Source organism: Spodoptera frugiperda, chromosome 15, assembly GCF_023101765.2.
Source record: "Spodoptera frugiperda isolate SF20-4 chromosome 15, AGI-APGP_CSIRO_Sfru_2.0, whole genome shotgun sequence".
Classification (NCBI taxonomy): Eukaryota; Metazoa; Arthropoda; class Insecta; order Lepidoptera; family Noctuidae; genus Spodoptera; species Spodoptera frugiperda.
Genome location: NC_064226.1, coordinates 14,361,832 through 14,386,592, shown reverse-complemented (window position 1 = coordinate 14,386,592; position 24,761 = coordinate 14,361,832). Strand labels below are relative to the sequence as shown.

Here is a 24,761-nt window from a genome sequence, read left to right as displayed (position 1 = left end):
AGTGTAATGTACGTTATAATGTTGAAGTCGGACGATTTTGCCCTAAGTAATGACACACATTTAAGCTAGAATCTTTTTAACAAACCTAGTGCAATGCCCGCATGCATTAAGCTCGTCTCTTTTATTAAAGGGGGAAAATCATCTACTGACCGCCTTGGGCGATGTGAAAGGGAGCGTCAGACTCTTAGTGACTAAAAACCACCCTGGTCCTCCTTCGAGTCGGAACCCCAGAATCATTATTCTGGTGGTCAATTATAAAACCTGAATATCTACGTTATGCAAGATTAGTATCTCAAATCTAGCCAAATATACTTGTCTTTATGATTCAACGTTAGTTTGGTGACCATCAGACTATTATGTGTCAACAATCTTTATCTGTTTACCTAATAGTACTACGCAGTCCTCGTTTCCACTCAGCCAATGACTGCACTAAAGGGACAGTCCATTTGCAAACACAAATCTCTCACACACCAGTAGTCAAACCCGGAATATGCATGTAGGCCATATAAATATTTATTCCGTGCGAATGTAAATGCGACACGCAACAACCCATCACTCAGTCACTGCGCACACTGCGTCTGGCTGTTTCTAGTCTTTTTTTTACTGACTTGAAATATGTCATGCAATGAAATATATGGAAAAATTGTCTGCACATAAGTAACACAACGATAAAAAAATTGATTTTCTCTTATATAATTTTAATGCCTATACCATTATTATTTTTTTTAATAAAAAAACGTTGCCCCCACTAGCATTTTCTTCTGTGTTGTAGGTGCGTTTACAAACATATAAGTTCACATACACATGAGACCCAAACCCAAAACTAATTTCTGGATCACACAAAGAGTTGGTTCGTACGGGAAACGAACCAGCTACACGGTGCGCGGCTACCGCACCAACCAACCAGTCACACATATTATACACATAAACCATGAAAAACATAACTCGATTCAACATGTACAAAGTTAAAATACATTTTTTTAATCATCTCAATTCACACTTAGCTGCCGAATATAAAATATTTAATTCAATAAAGTAATGTACTGAAGCAAAGTTAATTTTCAACTGAAAAATCTTCATAGAATTCTTAAACTTTTTTATAGCATCAAAAACTTTTTTATTTTTATAGCTGTATATTTTTTAAGACAATAGAATTTGTCTGGAAGCCCAATGAAACCTTTTTACGATCCTTTTGATAGCAGATCTTCAAAGGCAACAAGAATTAAAAATGTACCGCTTTTAGCATCACCTTACTAATTTATTTAAATAGAAGAACTCATTTCTTAAAAAAAAAAAAACGTGCCAAAATGGTCATTCGGTAGACGTTCATTCTATTTTAAGTCAGAATTAAAAATGTGCGTACTTTTTAACGCGGAGTTTTATGCGTCTTAATTCTATTAAGTCGCCATTTTGTGAATTTATGAACAACAATATATTTTTATTATTATTTATTTAACAATAAAAAATAACATTACACACTTATTATAAAATATTTCTATATTAATGTCGTTCAAGGTCAAACTCAAAAGTTCAATTTACGCCTTTACCATTAAAAAACCCCATAGCAAAACCCCACTATTGCAAAATACCCCATTCATACCAATAAACACCTATATGTATACATAAACTGATCTGACCCCACTAATCACATTAACCCCAGTCAACAAGAAATGGTTCTTTCCTCACGTCAGAACCTCCATCAAGACAATTTGAGGGAAATCTTTCAATTTGAGGGTCACCGACTTAAGAGTAAACTTACTAGTGGTTCGTATAAGGCCCTAAAGTTTAAATCATTTCGGGTCTTGTGAAACTTGTATAGAAAACGGTAGTAACACGCTGAGCAAGAGAGTTGATTGAGTAGTTTCAAACTTTGTACTTTTCGTGTAACAATACTCTTGTGTTGCTAAGGAGATGTTACTGGTATGTTTAGTGAATGCAACATTTTCTGGGAAACAAGAAATATAATGATTGGCTAATATTATTTATAAATGGTATCGATTGCACACCTAATAATTTCGTGTAAAAATATTTATTCAAAAATGAGTTATTAAACTGAACCAAAAAGCAGATATACAATATTTTCTATGACTATTTGCCAGGTTAGAATTTTAGCATAGTTGGTTTTGAGCTTATGCCAAATAAATGTCAAAATTCCATCTTTATTTTTAGTAATCAAATCTACAGGTAGATTAGATAAGATACATATTGAAACTGACTATTCACAATCACAATTGCACTCCTCTAACTTATTCACCAGTCTTGTAAAAATAAAAATAATCAATTGTATTGCCAATCTCTATTACATTATAAATAACACTCCCGATACGCCCTTCCTATAGTAATTTATTCTTAATGTGACAGATAGCTGTACCCTCTCGTAGCGTACGTACATTTAGGTTTATTATTCATGCCACGAATACACATGATACTCTACTTACACCTTTTTCATGTATTAAGATAGTAATCATTATGAGTATGAGTTACTACTATGAGTGTGAGTTATAAGTCCAGGTTTCCTCACGACGATTTCCTTCGCCCCATAATAAAGTTTGACAGTGGTGTCTAAATTATTTTAATAATCTTAGAAAGTACTTATAACTCGGAAAAAGTCACATTGGTACTTGCCGTTGGTAGGTTTGGAACCCACATCCTCATGCATGCAAAGCGGGCGTCTTAAACCTCCGGGCCACCACGACTATCCATACTTTAATAGACTATTAATATTTCTCATAGATTATGAAACAAACGGGAAATGTTCGAATTCGTTGGTAGTCTTCGTATGTCAGTTATCATGTGTGACAGTCGTTACGGTATGGGCTGTCAAAATTGTGACAAGACACTGAAAGTGTCCTCCAGTCTGTCCACCTATCACTCAGTTTGTATTGTGTTAGTGGCTGAAGGCAGCGGCTACACGAAAAAAACAAACAATATACTGAATCTATTAAATTAACTTTAGTTTATAATAAAACTGAGGTACATTAAATCTGGCTTATCATAGGGTATCAACGGCGCTTCGGACTGCGTAGCGGGTTACTGGGACTTCGGCTCGAAAAGCAATAGAAGAAACGAGGTGGGTTTTAATCAGTAAGAGTCTGACTCTCCCTCTCACGGTGCCCAAGGCGGAAGAAAACATTGGATGATTTTCCCACTCAAAAACAAAAGGTTATCAACGGCATCATTTAAAAAAAGTACGCCAAACCAATTGAAAACAAATACAGTTACACAATAATAATAAAACATATATCTACTATATACCTAGACCTAGACATTGCAATATTACTTCCTTCAAGGAGCCTACTCAAAACCTTTCAGCTACAATCAAATACAGTCTTCCATTTGTGAGAAGTATCTTCAATCCTATTGGTTGTATGTTTGGTTTGCCCTAGAGACCACTTCGGGACGTCGACGAATGCATACAATGCTCCACGTTTGGCTCACAAACGTTCGACGGACACTATACTCATGTGTTCTGACTCTGTTTGACTACGCCGTTCCCAATGTATGAATCTTTGCGAATTCCATCCGTCGTACGCCTGGCGTAAATCCAACAAATAAATAGTAAAACTCGTATGGTAAAAATATGGTATATTGGTTGGTTAAAATGGTAATGGTTAATGGTATGAGCAAACGCGTCTTGGTTGGTGATCGTTTGTTAACTAACTCTATAATAATTTTAATATTAAAACTAAAGATTTGGGCCAGCGTGGAACTGCTGACTGCGCGCGCGATTGACATCAATAAACTGTACTTTGTACATATTCCCGAGGGACTGGATGATGAGGGTGCACGGTGATACAAGGTGATAAAACAATAATATGGTGCAATAAACAAGATGATAGTAACATAAAACTCTTAAAATTCAATTTATTACAGTCTCTATTCCACTACACTAAAACTGAATGAGTTTGGGAATTTCACTTTATTCACTCGGGCATATACATGGTCAGTCGCACTCGTACTGGGATGGTTATTCACTCTATTGTATTCATCACTAACACTAAAACACTGATTATTTTCACTATGGTTACTGGTGGTCAGTTACACGGCGGGTTCTCGGTTGCGGTTGGGGCGGTGGCAGCGTCGCTTCCGCGCGCCACAGCACTCGTGCGCGGATCCTCCGCACTCCGTACGCCAAACATGTTAATAGAATAGCTCCAGCAAGTACATAAATCGCGATGTAGTGGTGAATATCGTGGTAGTTGAAGGATGTTTCGTCTTCTAGATCTGTTTTGGTGTTATTTTTTACTTGATCAATTTTATCACCGATCATTTTTAATTCCCAGCGAATGTCTGTGTGGTTAGTGTCGATCTCAGAAACATGTAAGGGCATGGTTACATTTACAATATTGTTAATGGTAGGTATATCAATGTTTATGATATCTGGTTTCAACTTTAAGTCATTGCTCGACTGTCTGCGCGAAAGTAATGTGATTCCGTCGTCTTTGATGACGCATCCACTTGCTAATGCGAGTATCCCGACCTTGTCTAATCGCTCAATGGTAATTTGATCGTCACATATGACTTGTACGGTGCATTGGCCGCAACATGAATATAAGTAATTGTTTACCTTGTGTAATTGTACCCAGGTATTCTTGCACTTTCTACTTTCCGTCTTACAACTTAAGGACTCAATTTCTTTAGCACAGTAATTTGGTTCTGTTTTGGTTATTGAAATAGGTATTTGATGGGCACAGAGCAATATGTCCATATCATAATGAATGCATTGCTGTAGTTGTAGACTAGATAGTGGTATTTGTAAGTCCTTTTGATAGTTGATGGCCAATAGATCAGAAGCAATAATTATTTGTCGCATTTTGTCGCCGATTGCTATTGGAATTGGTGTCAATTTGTATACTTCAAAGGTGTCTCTGCCTACTAATGGTAATTTTATTTCGAATATCAAATTGTCCCCTGTAAATCTTGTTTTAACAGTTAATAAATGGTAAAGTTTGGTTAAATCAGTCTGAATGTTATCGATTGGTAGCAATAATTCCTTAGAAAGGTGGGCAGAGATGATATGAAGTTCTTTGGTTAATTGTTCTGGTTGTAGTAGATGTATGTTGAATGTACCATGGAAGATGTCAGTGATTGTGTTTAATAACATTTGTTGTATATCCTTCAGGTTCATTAGTATACCGTTGGCTGATATAGAAGACAAGGTAAATTCATTGGTATATGCGTTTTCCGATATTTGTTTTTGCATACTATTGATTAAGTTATCTATTTTATTGAGGTGTTGGTTAAAATTCTTATGTTGTTGTCTTACGGTTTTTTCCATTCTCTTTATAACATTAAACTCGGATTCAATTATCGATGTTTGATTTTGCAGTAGTTGGTTAAAATATTTCTGGTTGCTTCGAAGCTTAGTCAAATCCTGCTGGTATTGTTGTGCGAAGTCATCGTCGAGTACTCCAAACAAACTGTGAGCTATAGATCCCACAGCATTCACTAAGCCACGACGACGAAGATGGTGCTGTTCTGGTAATTGTCCATGGTTGGTCAAAATTTCATTATAATGTGCTAATTCATCTTGACAATGGCGCAGATGTAACAGAACAAGTTGACAGTGAGATATGTTTTGTATTTTTTGACAACAATTATCTAAATGGTCTATATACTTTGTGGCTAACGATACGCCTTCCCAATAAGCAGTCATATCATAAAATACTACTAGTTTCCATTCGTCTCTAATCAATTTCATGTTACTGATTTTATCGAAGTAGATGGTTTGGTTATCTGGCAACTTTTTTGTATGGAGAGTACAATGTGATGGCGATACTAACAGCATAAGCACCATAAGTGCCATGGTTAAAATGCTACATTTCGGCGACTTGCTCGCTCTTCGACGTGGTAGTGTCTCATAGCATTTTTCGGGGTCCACTTCATTTGTGGTTCTTTGTGGATTTGTTTCGGTTGGTACATTTGGATGGTTCTCCTCTTGGTGGATGGGAAGGATTGACAGTTTGGTGATTGGTCTTTTTAATATGCCTCCTTTGGTTTTGAGCGTGACTACTCTAACACGACCGTCATCGCCGGGATGAGTCTCTAATATTCTTCCGAGGGCCCACCTCCCTGGAGACACGTGTACGTCTTGAATAATCACTATGTCATTGACTTTAACGTTTTTATGGGAATGGTGCCACTTGGATCGCGTATTTAATTGGGTTAAATACTCAGATTGCCAACGTTTCCAAATATCTTGGTTAATTTTCTGGACGAGTTGCCATCTGGTACGTTCGTCTTTCTCTGACTCTATTATGGTTAATACTGGTCCACTGGACAGAAAATGCGAGGGTGTCAAAAAATTTAAATCGTCTGGATCTTCCGAAATGGCACACAGTGGTCGTGAATTCAAGCAGCCCTCTAACTGTGTCAATAACGTCGAGAATTCTTCGTAGGTTAACTTTTGGTTACCTAGTACTCGACGTAGATGGTATTTAAGGCTCTTGACGGCGGCCTCCCACAGACCTCCTGCGCTTGGCCATGATGGCGCATTGAAATGCCACTGTATTTGCATTTCTGCCAGATATTGATGAGCAATTTGGTCTATGGTTTGAGTTAAATTAAAATACTCCTTTTGTATGGTGTTGTTAGCTCCAACAAAGTTGGTTCCGTTGTCGCTATATATGTGTCGAGGCGCTCCTCTTCGAGCTGACATTCTTCGAAGTGCAGCTATAAATGTTGATGACGTGAGGTCTGACACAAGCTCAAGATGAACTGCTTTGGTTGTCAAACATACAAAAACAGCTATATAACCTTTACTGCATTTTATGCCGCGGCCCTTGTTGCATTTTACTTCTACATAGCCGGTAAAATCAACGCCCGTATGAAAAAAGGGTCGCGTCTGATTTATCCGCGCAGCTGGTAAGTCTGCCATTAACTGGTTTTGGTTTTCAAATTTTGCTCGTCGGCATATCACACAGTGACGTAAACGCTTCTTTACGGCATTATTTCCACCTATGATCCAAAATTTCCTCCTCAACCAAGCTAACGTAAGTCGAGGTCCTCCGTGGAATGTCATTTTGTGTGCATGGTCAATAAGCATGTCAGTAACCTGATTATTGTGTGGTAATATCATCGGGTGCTTCATGTCTTCACTGAGATTGGCATGTTTTATTCTCCCGCCAACTCGTAAAACATCTTCAGAATCAATGTAAGGGTGTAATGGTAATAAACGACTTTTTGAATTCAATTTAGCCTGGTTTTTTAGACTGATAATTTCATCATAAAATTCTGTCCTTTGTACGTGCATTACTAATTGGTTAGTTGCTCTATTTAATTCTCCAATGGTTAGGTATGTTGGTTTGTTATTGTTATTTGAGAACGCACGTAAAATCCACGCGAGTACTCGACACGTTCGCAGAAAAGTACTGTTTCTGGTTATCAGGTTACCTATGACGTCATTTTCATATGGTTTGGTGATGACATTGGTTTGGTATAGTTTTTTAGTTTCTTCTTGCGTATAGTATTTTGGTATCTTGGTACGCGGATTTGGTTTCAACGTTAGGAGCCAGTTAGGACCACTCCACCAAATGGGATGTTTTAACAGTTGCGTAGCGGTGATCCCTCGGCTTGCACAATCGGCAGGATTTTCGTCAGATTTAACGTAACTCCAACGTTCAGGTGGTATACATTTGACGATTTGATCAACTCTATTAGCCACGAAAGGTTTCCAACGGTTCGGGTTACCATTAATCCAACCTAGTACCGCTGTAGAGTCTGACCATCCAAATGTTTTAATATGGTGTTCTGTGAGACACGATTGCACTTTGTTCATTAACTTGGTCATTAATTGCGCAGCACATAATTCTAATCTTGGTAACGTCACATTTTTGGTCAAAGGTACTAGGCGCGACTTTGCAGCTACAAGTACTACTGAGTTGTGCGTCTTACAGTAGATAACACAGGCGTAGGCCTTGGTTGAAGCGTCGCAAAATCCATGTAGCTCGATGTTGTCGTTTTCATTGGATTGCAACCATCTTGGTATCCGTATGTCATTTAGCAGTTGAAGGTCTATTTTATTTTGTATCCAATCATTATGAATGTTTTCTGGTAAACTATCATTCCAGTTGAGTTTTAGTTGCCAAATTGACTGGAATAGGAGTTTTAATTTCGTGGTTACAGGGGAGAGCCATCCCAGAGGGTCAAATACTTTCGATATCTCTGAGAGAAGCTCTCTTTTGGTTATGCGTTCATCATGCACAAATGTCAACATTTTTAATTCAAAACTAAATTGGTCAGTGGATGGTGTCCATTTCAATCCTAGAGTCTTAGTTGATTCCTCCTGTCTGAACTGAAATGAGTTTTCATTTTCATTTGGGATGGTTTCTAGTAAGGCTGTTTCATTTGATTTCCATTTGCGCAGATTAAACCCACCGGCCTTAAATAATTCGATTAATTGACCCTTAATCCTTTTGGCAGAATCGAGGTTGTGTTGCCCATGTAAAACATCATCCATGTATAGGTTATTTTCCAGAACTTTCGCTGCTTCTGGATATTTGTGGGCTTCATCTTTAGCTAACTGCTTCATAGTCATGAGGGCTAAAAATGGTGCCGCTTTGGTTCCATAGGTAACAGTTGTTAATTGGTACTGACTCAAGGGCTTACTCGGAGAGTCTCTCCATATGATTTTCTGGTACTGCTGGTCATCTTCATTTACGTATATCTGGCGAAACATCTTCTCAGCATCCGCTACATAACCTACTTTGTACTGTCTCCATTTTATAATTACCGATAATAGGTCAAGTTGCAAGTTCGGTCCGCTGTACATGAGGTCATTCATACTATATCCAGTAGATGTTTTCGCTGACCCGTTGAATACAACTCGTATTGCAGACGTTGTTGATTCGCTGCGTATTACACAGTGGTGTGGTAAAAAGTACTCTGTGGGTTGTTCACAACGACTTATTTTCATGTGACCAAGGTTAAAATATTCGTTCATGAATTGTTTGTAATCAGCTGCTATTTGGTTATTTTTTCTAAATTTTCTTTCTAATTGGTGAAATTGAGCTATGGCCTTTGACTTAGACTCCCCCAGTAGTTCCTTTACTTCCGGTTTCATTGGTAATCTTACGACATAACGGCCATCTGGTTGACGTTTGGTTTCGGATTGATACTGTTGTATGCAGTATAAATCTTCTCTAGATTGGTTATCCGGTTGGTCTGTCAAATCTTCTATTTCCCAAAACTTTTTTATATCGTCACAGTTGTTCAAAATCACATTACAGTAGTAGGATTTCACGTTACCACATAAGATCCATCCTAGTTGCGTCTGTTGTGCGATGGGTTGTGATTGATCTTCCTTTATAATGCCGTGTAGGATAATTTCAGAATACACCTCTGCACCTAGTAATAGGTCGACAGGGCGGCTTTGGTTGAATTCAGGGTCTGCGAGTTGTATATTTTTGAGGAACTGCCAGGATGGTTTGGTGAAAGATTGGTTTGGTAGCCTTTTGATTAAGTTTTTCATTATTAATACATCAATATTCGTGGTAAATTCATTATGTTTTGATGCTATGGTGATAGTCATTACTCCCTTACAATTACTTTCTTTCGCTCCAATGCCGAAGATAGAACCTTTACACCTTCGTCGATGGATTCCAAGTTGTTGTGCTGCATTTTCGGAAATAATGGAAGTTTGAGACCCTTGGTCAATAAGGGCTCTCATAGTTTTGTAGGTTCCGTCAGCTCCTAGGACATTAACTTGAGCTGTTGCCAGTAAAATGTCGGTCATCGGCTCGTTGTCTTTTGACACGTGTGACACACATTTTGGTTGTTTATGCTGATTGGTATGAGTCTGGTTGGTAACTGGGTTAGTAATCACGTAGGCATTGTGCAATAGCGAATTATGCTTTTCGTGGCAATGGCGACAGGTTTTTTGCGACGTACACTCTTTGCCGTTATGGTTAATTAGGCAATTTTTACAAATGTTATTTTGGGCAATTAATTTCCGTTTTTCTTGGTTATTTAGTTCACGGAATTTATTGCATATAAACAGTGCATGATTTTCGTCACAAATTAAACATTTTTGATATGGTTTGATAGCAGAATGATTAATAAATGGTTTGTATTCATCGTGTCTATTTGCATTATTGAATCCTGAATCTCTTGGGTTTTTACGTTGAGTACTGGTATTAAAACTTTGGTTAGAATGTTTTTGTGGGTTATGGAATGGTTGCGTATTCTTATTTGTCTCAGTTTTGCGACGAACTGTCTCTAAGGCAATAAATTTTCCTTCAAGATAAGCTAGAAAATCTTGCAGATGTGGCAGGTCTCGAGGTTCCGGCAATGAGTCAATATAATCTGTATACGTTTCGGCGTCCATTTTCTGGCTGACAAGGTATATGACTATCGGGTCCCAGGTAGATATGTCTATGCCTAGATTTTTTAATGCGTTGAGACATTCGTTAGTTGTATCATGAAGCTTTTTTATACTGGAAGCTGTTTGTTGGTGCATTACTGGCAAAGACATCAGAACATTCATGTGAGAATTAAAAATTAGTTTTTTATTATTATATCTTTGATTTAGGATGTCCCAACAGGTCTGGTAATTGTCGGAGCTTACACGAAGATGTTGTATCAATTTTTCAGCTTCTCCACGTAGTTTCATTTTTAAGAACTGCATTTTTTGGGCCGGAGAAATGGAATTATTATTATGGATAGATTCATTGAACAAGTCTTTGAATGAAATCCATTGTTGGTAATTTCCGTTGAAAATTGGTATATCTATTTTTGGTGTAGAATTATCTCTGTGCTTAGCGTCCCACATTCTTTGGTTAATAGATTTTTTAATTTCGCAATATTCATTCTCATATCTGTTAAATATATCTTCATAGTTACTGTCTTCTCCTTGTAAGTTACTGTCGATTTCCCAATGCAAAGAATCGATTGCTGCCCAACGTGATTCAATAGTCTTCAATACATCTTTAAACTCCCATTTTTCAGACAAAACATTGAGATTGATCTGAGAAATAGTTCGAGCTAATGCTTTGAAGTTACTCTGCTGTTTTCTCATCATTTCCTCGACTTTATTTGGTTTATCGACGTCATGGAAAACGAATCGTGGTAGTGGTAAAACTTTTTTGGGTATTGTTCCGGAACTTGGAAAATCGTGATCTGATGTGCTAGGCAGTGGAACGGTCGTTGAATGCGATGATGGCGTTGGTGGTTGGTTTTTTGGTGATGGAGACCGAGTAGTTGTTTCCTCAAGCACTCTTAACAAATGTTTTTTAACGTCGTTGTAAAATGTTTTAGTTTTAATGTACGAATCATCACCGAAGTACTCATTATCTTCAGTTTCGTCACATAATTTTACTAAATTGTCATGGTTACGCGAGAAGTCTCTCCAGAGGGTCTCTAAAGATTGTAAACGACGTTTAATACTTTCCGATGTTTTCCGCTCTTTACCTTCTTTTTTAAAGTTAATGTACAGCTTATTCAGATTTTCCATGATCTCCTTCTGAACCGCAAATAAATCGGCAATGGTAGACATTCTGGCAAGTAATAAAATGGAAAGATCTTACTTGATTATCTCCTGGTTGATGGTGAACTGTGGTAGGTGGTGACTCGACTTACGACGATATCACTTAATGGTTGGTAAGCTATTGGTAACACACTGCTTTCTTAGGGCTGGTTATAGGAAGATAGTTTCTAACACGTCACGTACTATGTCCACAACGCGATAGATCCCACCTTTCCGAAGGCTCGAAGGACCAATTTGTTGGGCGTAAATCCAACAAATAAATAGTAAAACTCGTATGGTAAAAATATGGTATATTGGTTGGTTAAAATGGTAATGGTTAATGGTATGAGCAAACGCGTCTTGGTTGGTGATCGTTTGTTAACTAACTCTATAATAATTTTAATATTAAAACTAAAGATTTGGGCCAGCGTGGAACTGCTGACTGCGCGCGCGATTGACATCAATAAACTGTACTTTGTACAGGGGCTCAGGTTCGAAAAGCAGGAGTAGAAACGGTGTGGTTTTTAATCAGTAAGAGTCTGACACCCCCTCTCACGGTGCCCAAGGCGGAAGAAAACATTGGATGATTTTCCCCTCAAAAACAAAAGGTTATTAACGGCATCATTTAAAAAAAGTACGCCAAACCAATTGAAAACAAATACAGTTACACAATAATAATAAAACATATATCTACTATATACCTAGACCTAGACATTGCAATATTACTTCCTTCAAGGAGCCTACTCAAAACCTTTCAGCTACAATCAAATACAGTCTTCCATTTGTGAGAAGTATCTTCAATCCTATTGGTTGTATGTTTGGTTTGCCCTAGAGACCACTTCGGGACGTCGACGAATGCATACAATGCTCCACGTTTGGCTCACAAACGTTCGACGGACACTATACTCATGTGTTCTGACTCTGTTTGACTACGCCGTTCCCAATGTATGAATCTTTGAGAATTCCATCCGTCGTACGCCTCACTGATCTGCTCTATAGAGCTCAATATTAAGTTTATTTGGTAAAGGAAAATTTCGTTTGTCGTTTCATTTCGTTTATTTGTTTGTGGATGGTTTTATTTTTTGATGTTTTGGTTCGGTATCTCTACATTAAAGGTTTTGCTGCTTCAGTGATTGTGATAAGAGTATTGGACTGAACAAAGTATTAATTGACAACATTATACCTACATGAGATTTTCTAGAACAGCATTCTACAACATCTAAGTATTTCTTCAGAATACATAGAATTTGTACCTACATCTTAACAGCTAATACCAAACACAAAAGCGTTCACAAAAGAGCAGTCTCACACTTGACTGGCTTCAATCACTACAATCGTGTACTACTGATCCTGAGCAAACACGCTCTGTATCTCCCTTCAAGATAAAAAGCTTGCTTTTACATTTTTTAAACTAATGTAAAAGAAGAATATTGATTTTACTATTGAAATTATATTCAGGCAACTACTTATAACATTCTGAGGTACATAGAACAACATGCTGAGTTGTAACACTAACCAATACTACAGCTAAAACACCTTAGTTCACTTGATAAATGTTTTACCTCAGTTCTATTTCTCAAAATATTTTGAAACTGCTAACCTCTAAATAATATCAGTAGCGTCCTGTTTGCTATTGTTTTCCCATTGATTTATTCCAACCTGAGTCAACTTCGATACTTGAAAATGATGAACGGGTTCACGACACAGAACTCCAAAGCTGGAAACTAGTTTAGCAAAACACTTTAATAGTTCCGTTTACAGTTTAGTTTAGTCCACTTTAGTTTTCCGTTATACAGTTTGTAGAAGTGCCTTAGGTAAGGTTTCTGTTCGCGTTAAGGGAGTATTGTTACACACAAAAATGTTTTTGAATGTTCATATTTGATTATTATATTATTTACTGGTTGACCCGCTAAACTTAATACCGCCTCAATATTTTTATTATCACCTTTAAAGAAGGTTTATTCCTTGGATTTCTACAAATAATTTTAGACCAAAATTAGCCTAATCGGTAAAGTCGTTTTGGAGTTTTAACGGGATTTGGTTCACTTAAATGACTTCAGATAAGTACATGATGGTATTACTGCACAAAACTAACAATGAACATAAATACTACTTAAAAATTAATTGCCTTGAAACTAACAACATACGGAAATAAATTATTTGGGTATTGAAACCCAAGGTAACTACAACAAAAAAAAAATCAAGAAACAGAATAACAAAGTTCCGAGTTAGAAGACTCGTATTTTATCGGACTTTTGGAAGTAGTGTTCCAATTTGTGCGACAGGGCATTTCAAACATTTCATGTTTTGCACCTGAATACATTTCCAAGTTTTGCATGCAACACAAGTTTTGGAAATCATCCAAGGAGATCAAAACTTTTGGAAATTCTTTTAAATCACCATGAAAACTGTAGCCTGTACCTGACACTAAAAGTGCTGAGGTTTCCAACTATTTTGGTTTTACTTTCCAGTCTGAACGTAGTTTGAACCTTGTGTGTATATTTTCGAAAAGTGTTTTGATCTGATTTTGAAACAGTTAGGTGATATATTGCTGTTCACGAACTTGTTTTTAGTCAAACATGTTGTGATCAAAATGCACTTTGGCGTTTGGTATGCAAAATAAAGTTTCTGTAGTGTTGAATAAATTCTATTATGTTGTATTGATATATTATGATTGTGTCTTAGGTTAAAGAAAATTTAATTTGTGCTAAGTTGCTGTAGATGTTTTTAGCTTTCACCAATCATATTAATTGGTACACATAGCTTAGCACTGGCGGAAATGGACTTAGCTAAGCTGTATTTTTTTATATGGAAAGATGCATGCTTGGGATTGCTTTATTACTATTAATACAACGGTGCATGGAAACGGTGACAAAGTTTCACAGCTTAGCTATTACATCTTCATGGCATAGCATATAGTACATCTCAGATGGAAAAGCACCATTAGGTTTGTTTCGTATTTCTAATAATGTGAGTATACTAATATAAGAATACTCCATCTTCGTGAGTAGTCTCCGTAAAAGAATGTTAATTAAAGTATCTTAATTGTATTTCACTAGAAAATAATGTTAGTCATTCACAGCTTCTATTTTTAGACCAAAATTAATTAATCTCGTTTTACAAATGTCTCATCAACTTAACTTGTTTTACATGATCTTTTTATCTTTAGAGATATAATTTATATTAACAAATGATCTGAAAAGAAACCAAACATTGGAATAATATTTCTCGTTTATTCTACCTTTCAGCTACAGTGAAAAAATATATGTATAAAAATACAACACCGATCAATTTCAAGACTTTTTCTTGTAGCCAGACTTGTCACTACTTCATTAGAGACCTGTGTTTCTCTGTACCCTTAGTACGAGTTTGTTTTACGTTAAAAAAAAAAGTAGGTACTCTAATTTACTGGATCGAACGAACCAACCAATCACAGCGCCGAACGCACTCTCGTTTTGATTACTTTAAACGTAAAACAAAGTCGTACTAAGGCTTTTTAACAATATAGTTTAAACAAATAAAATAACTATTTCATCTAAAATAGTAGTTCTCTTGATATTGACTAATTGTAACTGTCTGTCTGTCTGTCACAACTAGGTAAAGATTCTAGTCGTTCTACATTGAAATGGTAGTGAATTGATGTTGCTAACTCAATTAGCACTTTGAGTCAAACTAGAAAATAAAGCCTTCGTTCAATATTATTAATTTGCTTTAATATTTCTAGGAATTCGTTATTTTTCGTCCAAAATCAAGAAATTAATTCTATAAAATGAAGGAAAATTATATTTTATTTGGAAACTTGATTGCTGTTGCTTAGAAGTTTAAAAAATATTTGTTAACCGATTATTGACTAACAGGAAACATGAGAATACTTTATCCAGTCTAAAATAGTATTTGTATCGTGTTTAGAATTTAAATACGATAATACGATTGTTACCTTTAGCCACTCGATCGATATCCAACGATCGCTTCATTAAAAGTGTCCTCACAACAACGATCAAAACAAATATTTCGACACGTGTACTCTCTCTCAACGGACCCTAGACACTCATTTTAACCCTCAAAATATGGACAATAAAAGTTGACCACCGTAAAAATAAAACATATAACCAACTATTACGCACACGAACACTTTTACGTCAAAACACATCGGAGCTCGCAATAAAACGAATAAAAAAAAAACAAAACAAATACACGACGTATTTTTGTGACTAACTTTTATACGGGTTTTACGATATACCTACACGAATATGTGTGCTAAGTACATAGTATATAAGAGGCTTTTATTGTACAAGTGCCCGAACGTAACCTTCCAAGATTTCATGTAAGTACCTCCCTATTTTATTTATGACACAATATCTGGCATGAAATAGCAAAACTCTTGTTCTTTGTTACAACAATCTGTAGTACCTAGTTATTGAGACGAGACTACGAAATAAGAGGCTTCAAGCTAAAAGGTCAAGATTTAAGGCTGAGTTGTTATTTTTCGGGTTTCACACAAACCCGCTGAAGTTTTTTTTCTGAAAATAAGGATCTACGACTGAACTTAGGTCTTCATTATATATGGAGGTCTTGGGTTTGCGAATCGTCCAGTCAGTAAAGAAGAACTCATGATCTACTTACCTACAGAGATGATTGCTATATTCTTATACAGTATTCTTAGAAAGCCTAGAATATTCTACTCAGTAAAATATCGAAATTTATCATTTGTTACTTTATGAATAATATAGAGTGCTCAAAGGCTTTTCTTCGAATTATAATCAAATAGATAATAAATCCTTAAAGTAAAAGAATAAGGATTTTGACGAAGACTAATTAATTTTGCGAAAATCTACTTCGTTCAACGTTAATTAAATAAACATAATTTGAATCTGGGAAAAACATCTCTAAATGAATAATTAAACTCTAGTCTCTTGGCACGTGTAATTTATTTATTCACAAATACCTTAATTTCCTGATAACCTTTACTCATTCGAAGTTTAACTACAGTAGCAGTACTTCAGCAGAAACGTATACCTTTAATCAATCTTCAACTTTATTGTTTAGAAATTAAAGTCCAAAATCCAATAAAAAATTACTCATTGGCATAGTTTGGCCTGTTGTACCTAGAATATTTTTCTACGTGACTACGTTTTCTGAGGTCAAAAAGGATAACTTTGAGTCACTAACTTCCTACCTTTTTATATGTCACAAGACCTTAAAAGCCAGTGATGTTTGACATTCCATAAAAGGCCAAATTGCTTAGTATAGTGTAAAAGTGTGAAACACTATCGCTTACTTTGACAAGATCGTGTATTGTATACTAAATAGCCAATATGTAGGCTTTTCCTATCCAAATGTGTTCGTAGGAAATGGCTGGCTTTTATGTAAACTAGATTACCTACGTATGTTCTGTAAATGTTGCCTAAAAATTGGATTCCATTCAAAGTGAGTATCAGTTTTGCACTGCCTAGATGGCGCTTTGAGCGATTAAAATCTTTATGGACTGTTCTACTGTACTGTACATATTCTACTATCGATAAGTGAGCACTTTTTAAATCTAATGTTAATCTAAATAATTGTTTGTATCTCACAATACTCTTATATCCTTTTGGGATATCTCCAAGAAATATAAATTCTTGTATTACTAAAGTGATCCCAATATCTTTTACTGGACCGTGTCGGGTCTGAAGGCTAAAAAATACATTTCTAAGCCTATCTCGTCAAACCGTGACGTCTGTTCCGCTATTTGTCCCTCGTATATTGTTACCCGTCTTAGCGCAAACTGTTTTACCCAAACCTATTCTTTATAGATGCCGCAGTCATGTCTCTCTGACGTTTCATAGAATTACTATTTTGTAGCAAAAACCTTTTTGTGTTTAGGGATCACGGCCCAATTCCTATTACTTATCAAAAAGGGATGGTTTAATACCAGTATTCGTTTCATGCCTCTTTGATGAACAGCGAATGGCCTTGATCCGCGGTATTACAGCAGTTTTACTCGCAAACACTAGATCAAAAGAGGTAATATACACTTTTATACCTTTAGGTAATCAGAAACACATCAAACATAGACAGGGAGCCCGTATAAATTTATCGATCTTATATAGAGAAGGCAGGCCTATATAAAAGCAATAAATTACATGGAAAGTGTAGGAAATTGAGCTAGAATAGGGCAATATCACCTTTAGTTACACAATCCGTCTTCCTAATACAAAATCGATAGCTTATAAGAATATCGGAATGAGGATGTTTTTACAGTCATCCATAATACACGAGCAGACGGTTCAAATTTGCGTGTAAAATTTTGACGCAAATTCTCGTGAATTGATGAACGGTCACGTAGAATTTTATAGTGGTGTACAATATAAAGTATTGCTGTATTCAATAGATCAATCATTGCTGGACATTGGACAAGCCACTGGCATTCGTGTTGTGTGAGTGCATTGTGAACGTTTCGTAAATATTTGTGGCTGCATATACATATGTTTCGGTTACCTCTGTACGACACGCTGTGTGATTGATGTGTGTGTGTGAATTAAAAATGATTTTTAAAAACTGTTTTGTTGTATTGTACAATATGAAATTTTTACTTATTAAATGAACGTTACGTAGCTTTCACTACTATCGGACAGAATAATGTTTAATTCTGTTAGACGAGAATCATTTTTCCTCTAATAATACACGTCCTATAAAATTCCTATTTAACCAATATCGTTTATTTAAGCACAATATAAATTTCATTCTCATAAATAGCATTTTCCTTCTATTTCCTAGAAATAAGTTTATTAAATCATTTCATCAAAGTTTCATGTAACGTTAAATAAAGCAATCCAGAGGATGGCGGAAACTAATATACAAAACCTGCACATCAAGCTACCCCGAAGGTTTTAATAGATTTTCAACTTTGTATAATATAAGAAATAAAGTTGAAAATATATTTAACATATGGAAATACCTTGATTTGCTAGACAGATAGACGTTTCAAATAAATACCCGGTGACTCTTCCACAGCAACTCGTAATCTTTTATTCCTATTGATCCGCTATGATATGGTGTGGCTCCACAAATGGTAGGGCTTTCCTTCTAGATTTACTAAATAGCAAAAACTTTTTCTCACACGGTAACAAATATTTAGTCTGTATTTGCACAGAAAACTATCAAAACCAATAAAGAAACATATCTTCAAGTACCATTGCCGGCGTATCTACAAAATTATTTCAATTGTTTGCTATAAGATGGTATAGAAAAGAGAAAAATTGCATGTGACACATTCATGAATCACAGCATATCATTATTCTCGCCTTTAAACGTGACATTATCTCTTTTGCGACCTTTTTTATTTTACTTTATATCCTAAACATTTTAGTGTAAGCCGTGAACACTATGTAAAGCTAAATAAAATACATAAGCATTTTCCTAGCACACGTTATCCTTGTCAAACTATTTCCATAAATCTAATATTGATTGTTTTCTGAACTTCTAGATTCGTAAACATTGTCTTTCCTATCTATCCAGGTTTGTAAATAAGGACATTTGTGGTCGAGATCTATATTACGTCAGCACAAAAACTTTTGTCTTTTTTTGAACCAAAAGGCTGAGTAAAGAAAACGCTATTCTGCCTGATTGATCCTAGTCAGAACAATAGCTACAAATTCAAAGAGATAGGTTGGGTAACTTTGCGGTGGATTTTTGTAAGAAGCATTTTATTTGATTATGAACTAAAAACTACTACGTAAAGTGATTAAAAATATGTTTACTCTTCACGAGTTAAATATAGTGAAATAATAGTACAGGTAGTTATGTAGTTTTTTTTAATGGCAACCGCAGTTAAATTGGAAAAAAAACATGTGTTATAAATACTAAAAGTTTGAAGTCAGTTAAGAATTCGCTTAAATATGACTTCAATAATGATATCATTAACGTTTTAGGTAAGACTTATTTACTAAATACATCGATCATTTATGATAATAAAATATACACACTACCAATAAAAAAGAATATACATTCACAGACACACAAATGTCGTTTGCATAAAACATAAGTGATCCGAGATCCCACAAATCCAGTGGGTCGAAGGATTACCAATAGTCGTGCGATTTATAACTGAATCTAACCCTACTCTATGGGAGCCACATAATATGGTTCAGTAAATGATTCCACTGAACCTTTCCGAAGGGTTCAATGTGGGTCTCATGGTGATTTATGGAACTATTAATTTATTCTCTGCTCATAATGGTAATCATTAAAATTGTCCAATGTTAAGGAGTTCTGACGATTTGATTGAGTAGAAACTGAGTTTTGAATTTTAAAGCAGTTATAACCTTAAAAATCCAAAAAGTCTCATACAATAAGTAAACCATTGCACGATAGTGTTATCAAACCTAACATGTAACACCTAATGTTTTGTTTAGCTAATGTACTTGATTACTTGTTTAGAAGTTGATACCAAACAAAAATCTTATTGATTTTTCAAATCCTCATTCGTAGACAATTGTTTCGCGTATATGTGTGCCCAATTTATTACATAGACATAACAGTACCCCTAGAGGCAAATTATATAAAACAAAAAATAAAGAGCTCAACTTAATAGACCAAAAAAAACTCACATGTCCTTAGGGACAACTAGAAATGATGTCATATACAAAGGTTATGTAAGGGTAAAAGTACAAGACACAAAATAAGTAAGTTTTCTAGTGTAACTGTTTATGAAACTACTCAAATGAAGTCGAAGACTAAGGTTAGAATTCTTAGTCACGTTCAAACACTTTGGATGCCTGCCGAAGTACCGAATGTCTTAGGACTGTCTCCGATTTTGAAGCAACGATACATCACAGTTATAACTTGGGATATATTTCTTTATCTGTTTCGTTATTAGAGTTGTAGTAAAAGTGTATGTCTAGCTAAAAGTCGATTTCGATTACCAAGTCAAGAAAAACATGGAGTATGTAAAACCAAGTTATTATATAACTTTTATATTTTGTAATATAGGTACTTGCTGGCTACGGAATCCTTCATGGGCGAGTCCGACTCCTCACTTGGCTGGTTTTTCAAAAAGTTTTTATCTATTCTATGTTATATCACTAACGAATACTTTTTCTTCAATTGGAACGAAAACCTTGCGACAGGTGTTTTTGTTCCCAAGTCTAGGTCTATTTATAGAATGTCTAGTACTTACAAATCAAAAGATATTTAATAGAACATTTAGTATGATACAGATTTCTATCTCGGGGCTGAAAGACATTTTGTGACGTAAAGAGTTACAAGAAATAATGAAATTATATTTAGATCCCTTCTTTTACATAAGAAATTGAACGTTGTTACTTATAAACTTTGAAACTACATGATATTATTATACTGGCTAAGAATTAAATATAGCTAATTTACATACTCCACTCGGAGGTTTATAAAGAAGGTTAAAGGAGGTTTATTAAGTCACCCGCTTCTCTTGCATAAGGGTGCGGATTCGAAACTTACAAGGATAATACAAAAATATTATTATGTACTTTATATATCTAAACTATGTGTTTCTCGACGTTATAACCGGAGCATTAACCTCGATCCCAAGTAGACTTACCTCATGAATTCGACAACTTATTTTCTGTAAGATTGAGTTCATGACTTCGCTTCCATCAAATCCTCATTTCGATTACATCCACAGGTAGCAAATATTGAGGTTGCTTTATTTAGAAATGCCGATGTCACATAAAAGATTAACTAGATCAACTTTTCCATTATAACCTAGGTATTAGTAGCTATTAATAGTATGCTAATTTCGATTAGTGGACGCAGTTTTCGGTGATTAATTTCTAATTAACAAAAACTGCTATTACGCCTATATTAGGGAGCTATCTATCTGCTTCATACTGAGCGGATTTCTGGTCATTGTGCTGCTACTGATAATAAATACAAAATCTCTACGTCTCCTGTTTTTTGGGTCAAGTTTAGTAAGTGGGTTTTATCCTCCTACCTGAAGACAGATCGATCTGATACTTGGTACACACTCTTAATCTTGATGACCATACAATATAAACCATTAAAGTAAAGAATATATGTATATACCAGCTTTTGCCCGCGACTTCGTTCGCGTGGAATAGTGACTTCCGGCAAATTTTTGGTTTTAACCACATAGTTCCCGATCTCGCGGGATCTCTTCAAAAATGAGATGTGGAAGATATTCCAGGGAACTCTTCAAAAATCAACATAATGAGCTCTGCGTTTGAATTTAATAGATGTATACTCACTTAGGGCATTGAAAAAATAGTTTAAAAACGGACTTAAACTAACTTAAAACTAAAGAAAGCTACGAATTACGAATTTATAACAATTAAAAAAGAAACTATATTACAACCTATCCTCTATGCTATAATAACCAAGCTTAAACTAAATAATTTAAAAGAAACGACTTAAATCTAATCTAATTAATTTATAAATTAGACTTACAATTTTATTAAAAAAACTAACTACAGTAACTACTAATAATCGATATCAAACTAAACCTACGTTAAATAGTTTAACCAAAAAACCAGGAAAACCCAACAAATAAACTTATTAATTGACAAATACAACGAAACCAATTTAGAATATACGAAACAGCAGGACCACTACAGACAAATAATCATACGACTGATAATACACTTTTTCTTCGATAGTACCGAAGCGCTCGGCCGATACCCAACCAAATGAATGTAACGAAACCATAGCGCGATCTATTTCGATCCCAACGCCATCTATCGAGGATAAAGACAACTTGGATTATTTATTTATACTCCGTTCGGGCATTTTCTTTGTACTAAAAGTTTACTTATATTGATATTATTTTTTTCATACCTTTTTACTATTTATTTACCTTTTTTCGATGAATTAAAACAATAACATGAACCGAAGTCGTGTAACGATCGACATAGAATTATTTATAAATAATTTATTTCTTATTTTTATTTTTTGATTTTTGAAATAAAAATATATCTATGTCCTTTCTAAGGTTCTAAACTATATCTGTACCAAATTTCAACCAAATCCGTCAAATAGTTGCGGAGATTAATGGTATAAGCATAGAATGTTCGACGTGATTCTTTAATTTGACATAACTTTTTTATTTATGAACCGATTGACATGAAACAAACACTAAATGTAAATTTAAGCATCCCACAATATATTCGTGAAAACCGCATCCAACTCGGATCAGCCGTTTCTGAGATTAGCGCGCACAGACGAACAGACAAACAGACAAACAGACAAACAGACAAACAGACAAACAGACAAGTTTAAAAAAAAGTTAATTACATTTTTGGGTTCGACATCGACATAACAATAACCCCTGCTATTTTTTTTATTTTTATTTTCAATGTACAGACAGCACTTTTCTACGATTTTATTATATGTATAGATGTATTACTTGCTTGTGACAATTTTCCTTAGAGTTTAGTTCAGTAATCGAGATTTCGTAACCACCAGATTAAGGCATTTTAATCCAGATTTGTTTCAAAAAATATTTTATCAACATTTTGGTTTTTGGAAATCATTAAAAATATTCTCCTGACTTAAGAGATTAAGCAAACAAAAAAAAAATGGGAAATAAACAATCCCTGTTCGTATTTAAGCTGGATTCGATTTCATTTCGATTCTTTTAAATCGGCAAAATCTCATTATCTCTCGATCCGATATTGACTCGATTTTGGTCCTCATTTTAATTTGAAATTGGGTAGAATGTACCCTTGTTATATGATCTACATAATAAAGACTTATCAATGTTTGTCGGCTTCACCCTGGTTTCATGTTTGTTGCCAAATGAAGTGAATTTATGTGTTTGTTGGTGGATACAATTGCTTTTGTTTTAGATGTACTTCTTGTTAATAATAACAAATTATTTCTTGTAAAGTTTTGACATTCGCGACACGGCGACACGTGTAGGACTAATAAGAAAGTTAAGGTAATTTACAGTTAATTATTATTCCAACGACAATTAATGAGTAAGAACTTTTCATGAAGCAACATAACATATTATAACATAGCATTATAACATATAATATCTAGACACTTTTGACCGAAATTCATGTCTAGACATATTTCAATATAATCTGGTCCTTTGAAGCTTAATTAATGCTGAATTTTCTGCTATGATACTTAGTTACAATGTTCTCACGTGCGCTAACAATCTCAGTTCCGAGAAAACTCAACCGTGTCCATTAGAAATTCCGTGAATTCTCATTGATTTTCATCAAAATTTATAGACTGTAACGTTTCAAATTCAATCTTACCAAGATTTCAAATGGTTTCATGATGTAAATTTTCAGGTCTGAGTTGTGCGTACATTTATGTAATTTAACCCCTGAAGCCAATTGAAAGGCTCTTAATTAAATTAGTAAATGATCGAAAATAAACCGTATCAATTCGAAATAAGTGCTGGTTTTGTTTAGCATTATTATGGGGAAAAAGTATATTTTTATGTATGGGATTTGAGGAAGGAATGTGAAAGAATAAGGAGTGAATGATGAGGTGTCGGTTGATTGGGAACAATGGGAGAGAAAAACATATTTCACTGACGTTAAGTAACTTCAGACAAGAAAGGACAGGAGGAAAAGCCGTATTAATGCAACCTTATGGAACGATAAATATGAATTTGTTTGTTTCACATCATTGCAACTGATTTAACGTGTTTCTATAATATAGGACACCATTTAGAAATAGCGAAAATCAGTTATTGAATTCTCTTGCCTTGGGCGAGGCGGAGGGAGAGTCAAACTCTTAATAACTAATAATCACCCCGTTCCTACTCCTGCTTTTCGAACCGGAGCTCCGGTAAACCTGCTAGGTAGTCCGTAGCTCCGGATCAGGCATCATCCCTATTGGGCCTCATCTGTGGGGATAATAATATAGGGGGACACTAAATTAAAACTGTTCCTTTAATAAAATCTAATCATTGGTTAATCAATCTTAAGTATCATTTTGAGACTACTATGAGAAAACACAATACTTAGTCATAGAAAGTTAACATAGTTAGGTACTTAATAAAACAATAAAAATATATTATATGTTATCAGCAAGGATGCTTGTTCCCTAGACATATTAACTTGGGTAACTACGGTTATCTAACTACCGTTGTCTGGAGACCTACCCTTCAAACGTGTTAAATTATGCGAAAATGTAGCAATTCAGTACAACTGACAATCATACCCGTTTTCCCCAAAGTCTTGAATATAAAATGTATTGTAGAAGTAAATACAGATACAAAAAAAATACAATAGTCAGAAGTATTACATAATACTTCTGAAAATTAAGAAATAATAAGTGTTCATCACTATTGATTTGAAATTAAATT

General features: G+C 35.1%; 1 protein-coding gene across 2 annotated transcripts in view; it reads left to right on the top strand.

Moving 5' to 3' along the window:
* Positions 1 to 24,761, top strand: part of LOC118276112 (probable G-protein coupled receptor 158) — a 138,697-nt gene that overhangs the window by 85,131 nt on the left and 28,805 nt on the right. The gene's annotated exons all lie outside the window — the stretch shown is intronic.